The sequence below is a fragment of the Aotus nancymaae genome, unplaced genomic scaffold (genome assembly GCF_030222135.1).
Source record: "Aotus nancymaae isolate 86718 unplaced genomic scaffold, 86718_ANA_hifiasm-v0.15.2.pri h1tg000032l_0, whole genome shotgun sequence".
Classification (NCBI taxonomy): Eukaryota; Metazoa; Chordata; class Mammalia; order Primates; family Aotidae; genus Aotus; species Aotus nancymaae.
This window is the reverse complement of record NW_026988445.1, coordinates 23427295-23436832: the sequence shown is the minus strand read 5'-3', so window position 1 is coordinate 23436832 and position 9538 is coordinate 23427295.

Below are 9538 nucleotides of genomic sequence, written 5' to 3'. Positions count from 1 at the left end.
AGTCTAGGTAGTTAGGGCATGCTATTTTGGATACTAATAACATATTGTGTCGAAGTCATAGTTTACTTTGACTTCTAAAGCTATAATTCTGTCTAAAGTTACTAAGAGCTTCTTAAAGTACAATAACAAATTCTATAAACATAGAATTTGATTATAGAATTTACTGACCCAATTTGAATACACATTTTATGTAAAAAACTTTCCTTTTACGTTCATTTTATGTTGTTAAAATTGTTAACAACAGGGTGAATTATTATATAATTGAAATTTCTTGTTCACATTATAAAATAAAAATGAATACCTTTCACAGGTACATAGCTGAGTATTTTATTTATCACAAAGGACACTAGATCCATTTATTCAACAAACATAAACACTATTCAGAATCTACTAAATATCAATTATTAACTTAATCACTGGTTTAAAAAAACACTGTGCTCACAAATCTCAGAATTCTCTTCAGAAATATTATTTTCTATCAGAAAATTAGAAAGCCATGTGACTTAAGTGTCATCTTTATATTAGTCAATTCTCACACTGCTAATAAAAACATACCCAATTTGGATAATTTATAACAAAAAAGAAGTTTAATGGACACACAGTTCCACATGGCTGGGAGGCCTCAAACTCATGGTGGAAGGCATGTCTTACATGGCAGCAGGCAAGAGAGATTGTGCAGGGGATCTCCCATTTATAAAACCAGATCTCATGAAACTTATTCATTATCATGAGAATGGTATGGGGGAAACTGCTCCCATGATTCAATTATCTCCACCTGGCCCCACTCTTGGTAAGTCAGGATTATTACAATTCAATGTGAGATTTGAGTGGGGACACAGCCAAACATCTATCTTCATAATGAAATAGTCACAATCTTATTGAAAAATCATTAGTAAAAATATATTAATGATTGATTGAAAACAAAGAGGAATCCATTTTCCTAGCTAGAACTGATCTGCATTTTTTTACTTTTGTTCTGTTTTGTTTACAGATTCCTCACTGAGAAACTCCACATTTATATGTGGGCTAATGGAGTTATTTTGTGTCACTCCACTAGAATATAAGCACATAATAGGTCTATGATATATATTTATAGGATAAAAGAAAGAAGCTATCCATCAAAACATAACTTGCTGATCAAGGCCTTAGGTCATAACCTTAGAGACACAGATCAACTGAAAACATAACCATAAAGGCAATCTTCTCTAATGGTTATTGTTTTCCTAATAGTTCCTTCATAGTTTTTATTTGCTACTATTTTCTCTTTGAAACGTTGTTATATTTGAAGTCCAAATATTTTTAACATTTTAAAGGAAACATTTTTTTTCTCATCTGTGGGGATTGCCAGGGGAGAATATTGAATCTAGTAATTTTTTAAAGAGGATGCATTTAAGCTGTGCCATACAATTACAGCTGTATGATGGGACAGTGTCAAAACAGCAAGTCAATACTATTTATCAATGTCTATCTATCTATCTATCTGTCTGTCTATATATCTATCTATCATCTATCCACACAAGTGTATAATTTAGTAGTGTTGTTGACAATCTGATAAATTACTGTAAAGGTAGTTAAGATAAAGAGATTGACTATGTTTGAGATATAATCATTTTGATTAAAATTTTGTGGTATCACTGTTGCCCACAAATTTTAGGATTAGCCCCAATAAAATAGTCACATATATATTTTTCATCACAAATGCATAGATTAGATTACTATCATAATCCAAGAAAATGAAGGAAAAAGACTGAGCTGACTCTACCAAAGTTGGTTGGTAGATTTTAGGCTCACCCTACACCTCTGGTCATCGTCTCAGTAATTACATCAATTTAAACATACAAAAGGTGAAAGAATTTTTTTATTCACTAGAACATAAAAAGTGGTAGGGTCACAATTTAATAAGGAGCATTTACTTTAGTCCTACATGTCATTTAGTTTCCCAGTTTGAATGTTTAATTAGACATATGTATTTAAATATATTCAACTCTCCAAAATAGCTCCTTACTTTACATTTCTAAATAACTCATTTTCTCAATAATCAATAAATTGATATATGCTATATTTTATTGGTACGAATAACTTGATGAAATTACTAAGTTTACACATGTAGCCTTGTACTTGTGACCTTGTCGAACTCAAAAAACATTTTTTGTAATATTGGGGCTGAAATGTCTTTTGTGGCCCACTCCAATCTTTAAAAAAATCAAAATGAGAAATCACATTGAGATACCACCTCACGCCAGTTAGAATGGCAATCATTAAGAAATCTGAAGACAACAGATGCTGGAGAGACTGTGGAGAAATAGGAATGCTTTTACACTGTTGGAGGGAGTGTAAATTAATTCAACCATTGTGGAAGACAATGTGGCAATTCCTCAAGGATCTAGAACTAGAAATACCATTTGACCCAGCAATGCCATTACTGGGTACATACCCAAAGGATTATAAATTATTGTATTATAAAGACATATGCACAGGTATATTCATTGCAGCACTGTTCACAATAGCAAAGACTTGGAACCAACCCAAATGCCCATCAATCATAGACTGGATAAAGAAAACGTGGCACATATACACCATGGAATACTATGCAGCCATACAAAAGGATGAGTTCATGTCCTTTGCTGGGACATGGATGAATCTGGAAACCATCATTCTCAGCAAACTGACACAAGAACAGAAAACCAAACACTACATGTTCTCACTCATAAGTGGGTGCTGAACAATGAGAACACACGGACACAGGGAGCAGAACATCACACACTGGGCCCTGGTGGGTGGGGAGCTAGGGGAGGAATAGCAGGGAGCTGGGGGATTGGGGAGAGATAGCATTAGGAGAAATACCTAATGTAGATGATGGGGCAATGGATGCAGCAAACCACCACCATGACACGTGTATACCTATGTAACAAACCTGCACAATCTGGACATGTACCCCAGACCTTAAAGTATAATAAATGAATTAAAAAATATATGGCACAACAATGTAAAATTGAATCATGTACCAGATTATTCCACAAAGCAAATCCACATTTCACAGTTGTTTTTCTATTTGCTTTGGTCCATTTCCAGTGGAGCTAAGGAAGAGATTAGCTACTTAGGAAGGTTGGGGAGAACTTGTGCCTTGGATTGTTTGGTAAATTAATGGACAATACTAAAATTCCAACCTACTTCTTCTATGAAAATCTCATTTTACCATAAAAGAAATGCTATGTATAACTCTCTTAAAACATATAATCCCCAATAGTTCAGTCTTATAGTCACTAATTAAAGCTTATTTAATTTGTAGTGGGAAAACTTTGTAATATATTGTGAAATTTCCAACCTTCTGTTGGCACTTATCATGTTTGCCCAGAAGTCTTTTTGCTGTAGAATGTACATAACTATTGGCATTGTTTCAGATATATTCAATTCACTAAACATATGGTTGATAACTACTGTATTATGCTTTCTACCCTTGGCAGATGAAGCTGCAATATCTGAGGTAGCCTCAAGCATGTAACTGCTCCTTGATTTCTTTTCACCAGGAAAACATGCCCTATTATTGAACTAAATGAATATTTTATTTTTCTGGCAGCCTGTATTGATAGCCAGAATATGTATTTCTGATGAAGGTTAAGTCATCCTTCTTGTGGTCCCCTACATGTGACTCTATTTTTTTTGTCTTATTGAAAACCATTCCATCTAAGAATTTCTCTTTTGGACACTGTGTCATGGCTGTGGTTTCCAATCTAGATCATGCTTACTATTTACCTGTGGAATTTTTCAAAATGTGTATGCACCATTTCCATAACAAACTAGAGATTCAGAATATTTAGATAGTTTCATTTTTAGAAAGGATTAATGAAATGTTTTGCTATGTGTTATGTAAGTTTTCCCTTATATTTCTATTCTATAACTAATTTTGAGATAATTTCTTAGTTATTTTTATTCTGAAATAAATAAAATCAACACCACAGTGTTATTATATATACATATATAATATATATAATGTATAGATAGATCCTACTCATTTTTAATATATAAAATGGAGTACTAGTGTTATGTGATAATAGCAGCCAATAGAATTTTCTTTGCCCTAAACAAATTATTTTTGTTTTAATGCCCCTGAGGAAATATAAACATATGTATGCAGAACTTATAAATGTATATATGTTCTATATGTGAAATAGCACCTCCTAATAAAAAATAAAGTTACACTTTATCAATAGCCGAAACCTTTCCTCAAAGGTTTCTTCTGCAGTAGAAGTTCAATGTGCTTCACCACATAAAACAGAGATAACCTTTTACTATTCTAAGAATGCCTTCCCTAAATCTCAAACTAACCTTGGGTCTTACCAAAGTATTGGGAGGAAAAGTGAAAAGCATTCTTACCAGCTCTGTAAGAACAGGTAGTGGAGACCATGTATGACAGTGCAAGGTCTAATGTTTAGCACTAAGAAATTAGAAAACTGACATTCACATGAGTAAATTATTCAAAATAATATAACACAAAATTTTGTATGACAAAATAATGTGTATTGAGGATTTAGGAGTTGGAATCAACGTATCAGGGATATCAAGGATTTACTGTAAAAAGAATGTCACATTTTGGGGCTTTATTCATTTATTGCTTTTATTAAATACAACTGTTAATTACTATTTTGCTTTAGTTAACAATGTGGTTGTTTAGATTACAAATAATTAAGTTATTTTATGACATTTTATGTTCTAGCACTGTCTATGCTTAGCATATAGGATGTGATATGTTGCCTTTCTTTCAAAACTACTTCTAATTTTAAAATTCATTTCATTTAAATGGCAACCTATATTCCCTTAGAATTAATGTGGATACATATATATGCATATATTAAAATATATGTGTATATGTATAACTATGCACTATAAGGAATATGCTTTCAGAATCCCTTGTAATACAAAGTTATCATTTTGAATACATATTCCCTTACTATGTTGAACATTCTGGGAAAAAACTAAATAATTAGTGGGAAAACAAATTAGCAAAAAAGAGGAGATATAATATTTTGGAGAGAATGCATTAAAATGAAAGAAAGTAACAACAGCTTATTGTAAATGGTTCTGAGACTCATTATAATTAATATAAACAATATTAAATTTGATTAGGAAATTAAAATCAAAATTAAATTCGATTAGAAAAATATATTCTAAACTCTTAATTCTGTGCAGATCTTCAGTTTCCTGAGCAGAAAAAAAATGTTTTCAATGGAATAGGATTATTTTATATAAATTGCATGTATTGTTTATTTGCATTTTTATTTACCAGATATTTCTAATTGAATTTAAAAACATTAACACACTCGGGAGAACTAAATACTTTTTGAAACACCAGACTGGTTGTGTTAGGGAGAATTAATTCACTTAGGGCAATGCCATCATTTTCTCATTTGAAATACTACTAAATGCTTTTTATAAATAAATATTTTAACATGATAAATTCTATCTTAGGAAGAGGTAAATTCTATGGAAAAATAGGTATGTAAATAATATGTGTGTATATGATATATACATATAGGTATATGTATATATGTCATATACATGAAATATATATATTATGATCTATACACATACATATATAGATCATGCACATACATATATAGATCACATTTATAGATGCATAGAAATGATGTCAAACATTTTCAGGAGAAAAAAGACATTTTGGATCAATTTTATTCAAAATATGTCAGAATCATTTTAAAGTTTATAAGGCAGCTCTTGAGATTTTTGTTTTATATAATAAATATAGGTTGGATGCTACATTATTTGATCAAGTATTGGTATGCAGGGTAAAAACACTGTGACATAAATTTGAGAGAGAAACACACACAGAGACACACAGAAAGAGAAAAGGAGATTTGGAAATCTTAAAGACTAAAACAAAATTTATTTTAAGTTAATATAGAGTACATAAAATACAACCTCTCTGAGGAGTTTGTATTTTATGCCTTTTCATTATTTCTTATATTACAATAATGTATACAGTTTATGAGTACATGAAATGAATACATGTATGAATAAATTTATTTAATAACCAAAAATTCAATTAAATAATAAAAGATGACTATGATTCCTACAGAATAAATGATCTTTAATGCAGAAAGTCAATTTCTCCCAATGCTGTGAAAGAAATTAAAGCATATAAGGTTTTGATAGATCTTCACCAAGACTGATAACCACAATGAAACTTCAAAGAGACTTTATGAAATAGTAGAAAATACAATGCCGGGTTTCATACATAACTATGTTGTAGCAAGTATGTGATTAATGCTGATGTGCCTGCCCCATCTTTCTCCAATCTAAAAGGCTGTCAACATAGGACACTAGAGCTTGAGGGACCCTAGAGTTAACAAGGCAGAGAACTCACTCAGGGCAGGCTAAAGGAGCTTGTGCAGTATGAGATGGGGCCTTCAAAGAACAATGGGAGTACTGGATTGCTAAATTTGAGGATCCATCTCTACCAAAATTTTTGTATTTTTAGTAGAGATGGAGTTTCACCATGTTGGCCAGGCTGGTCTGGGAGGAGCTTTTTCTTTGTTGTTTGTTGTTGTCATTTGTTTGTTTTATTAATACTTTAAGTTCTGGGGTACAATGTGCAGAACATGTAGGTTTGTTATATAGGTATACATGTGCCATGGTGGTTTGTTGACTCCATCACCCCTTCATCTACATTAAGTATTTCTCCTAACGCTATCCTTCCCCTATCTCCTCATCCCCTGCTATTCCTCCCCTAGTCCCCACCCCGACAGGCCCCTGTGTGTGATGTTCCCCTCCCTGAGTCCATGTGTTTTCACTGTTCAACACCCACTTATGAGTGAGAACATGCGATGTTTTGTTTTCTGTTCTTGTGTCAGTTTGCTGAGAAAGATGGTTTCCAGTTTTATCCCATGTTCCTGCAAAGGACCTGAACTGGGAGGATCTTTTTCTATTCACCACATATATCCTCAGATGAAGACTTACTTTGCATTGCTTGTATTTTGGGAAAATAGTATGCTAAGTAAAAAAATGTCATCTTTCAGCTGGAATTCATGATAAATTTGCAAAGTTTAATTAAGTTCACGGGCTGTAGACAGATCAGGCACAAAGAAACCAATCCACAGCTTTCATTAAAGGGAGCACAGAAAGGAAAAAGGAAGGAATGGGAAAGAATGAGGAAGAAATAAGGAATGATAATAGAGCAGACAAAACAAAATTTAGCTTTTGTTTGAAATTTAAGATCTATTTTCCTAAACACCATCACCCTATTAATTAAGAAATAATAGTTACCAATTATTGATAGTTTACTATATACTGTGTAATTTCTAAAATTACTATTTTCATCAGTCCCCTAAATACAATATTAATTCCATTTTTGAGCTGTGTTTGTTCAATAAAAACTCTATTGCTGCCGATAACAGTAGATAGTTCTGCAACTACTCTGGCTTTGAATGTCAGAAACTCCAGCAATACCACATCCCAAATTCAGAATATCTACTTAACTTTAACCAGAGAATGGATTTTATTGAATATAGATTTTCTTACATTACTATTAAAAATCACTATTTATAGAATGCAAGTCTCAAGTCTATGCAAGAATTTTTTTTTTTTTGGAGACGGAGTTTCGCTCTTGTTACCCAGGCTGGAGTGCAATGGCACGATCTCGGCTCACCGCAACCTCCGCCTCCCGGGTTCAGGCAATTCTCCTGCCTCAGCCTCCTGAGTAGCTGGGATTACAGGCACACGCCACCATGCCCAGCTAATTTTTTGTATTTTTAGTAGAGACGGGGTTTCACCTTGCTGACCAGGATGGTCTCAATCTCTTGACCTAGTAATCCGCCCGCCTCGGCCTGCAAGAATTTTTTTAAATGAGAAATGAGCTATTGTTTCAAACTTTGAAAAATTTTATTCATAATGGACAAAATTTTCCTGATATACGAAGGAAGTTCAAAGGAAGTGCTCAGAGCAATTTCCAATTCCAGCTATGAGAGAATAACAAAGCACTGAATTGTCCTCTAACTGGAAACAGCTAGGAAGCTGAAAATATATCAAGAAAGAACTCAAACATTAACCAATATGTATCATAGGACTATGTGACTGTTAAGAAAACAAAAGAAAATTAAGATCTTGCCACTGCTAATACCTTCAAATTGGAGAAAATTGCTGCATTGCAATTGAAATGAAATCTAGCATTCCCCCTGAAGTAAGAAGACAAGGAGAGGGCCAGATATCAAGGATTTGAGGAACAGAAATTGTCATAGGGTGTCACTGAGTCATTAGCAGACCACTAATCTGTTCAGGCATAAAATAAAAATCCATGCTACCTAGCAAGAACATTTCTGAGGGAAAAACAATTAACTAGAAAGTGTAGGGTTAGTAATTTCCATAGCACACAGAGGGCCAAGGATAATTTAAATTAAAATGTATTGAGTACTTGGGATCTACAGTGGAGACAGCAGAATGGCCACATCTTAGAAGTATAACTAACTTGGCCTTAAAGTTAACATTATTCCAAATCCAGCAAATAAACACCTTCAAAGCAAGCCTCAAAAGCATATAGGTAATCTACAAGTCACTTAAAGATCTATTGGCCAGAAAATATTCTAGTAGGTAAATATTCTAAAAGAAGACACAAAATCTGGTATTCAAATGAACTTTGCAATATATATATGAGACGGAGTCTTGCTCTGTTGTCCAGGCTGGAGTGCAGTGGTGCAATCTCAGCTCACTGCAACCTCCACCTCCCAGGTTCAAGCAATTCTCTGCCTCAACCTCTTCAGTAGCTGGGATTAACAGGTGCCTGACACCATGTCTGGCTAATTGTTTTGTATTTTTAGTAGAGATGGGGTTTCACCATATTGGCCAGACTGGTCTTGAACTCCTGACTTTGTGATCCACCTGCCTTGGCCTCCCAAAGTGCAGGAATTACAGGCGTGAGCCACCGTGCCAGGCTGACTCAAGTTTTTTCCTTTCTCTGTCCATAAATTTTCTTTTACCACATAGCTGTGCTGGAATCTCAGCGCCTACCCTGGCTCAGGAGACTGCCCACTTGGCGAATCATTCTTTGGTCCTTTAAACTCTTTTACATGTAATTCGGTTCAAGTTTCCCCTTTAACAGAGGATATATGACATAATAGATTTGTCAAAACCCACAATATTTTATAGCACAAAGAGTGAACCATTATTAGTGAATGCAAATTTTAATAATCAGTAAGAGGTTACAATATCTCAGAAAGAAAGGCAGATTATGACAATAGAATCTAACAGTGGTACAAATATACCAAACATCCTCAATTAATGGGATGGAGAGATTGGAGCCAAGGGCCCAGCTAAGCTGTGTCTGGATTCTTGATCCAGAGAAACCATGAGATAACAAATGTGTATTATTTTAAGCCATTAAGTGTGGGGGTAAGATGTCACACAGCAATAAGTAACTAAGAAAGTCAATGATTTATCATTTTATCTGAATGTTTTGCAAATGGAGAACTTGCAGTCTGCCATTATTCCATTTTATACATTATCTATTTCAGTTAATACCTTCATGTTC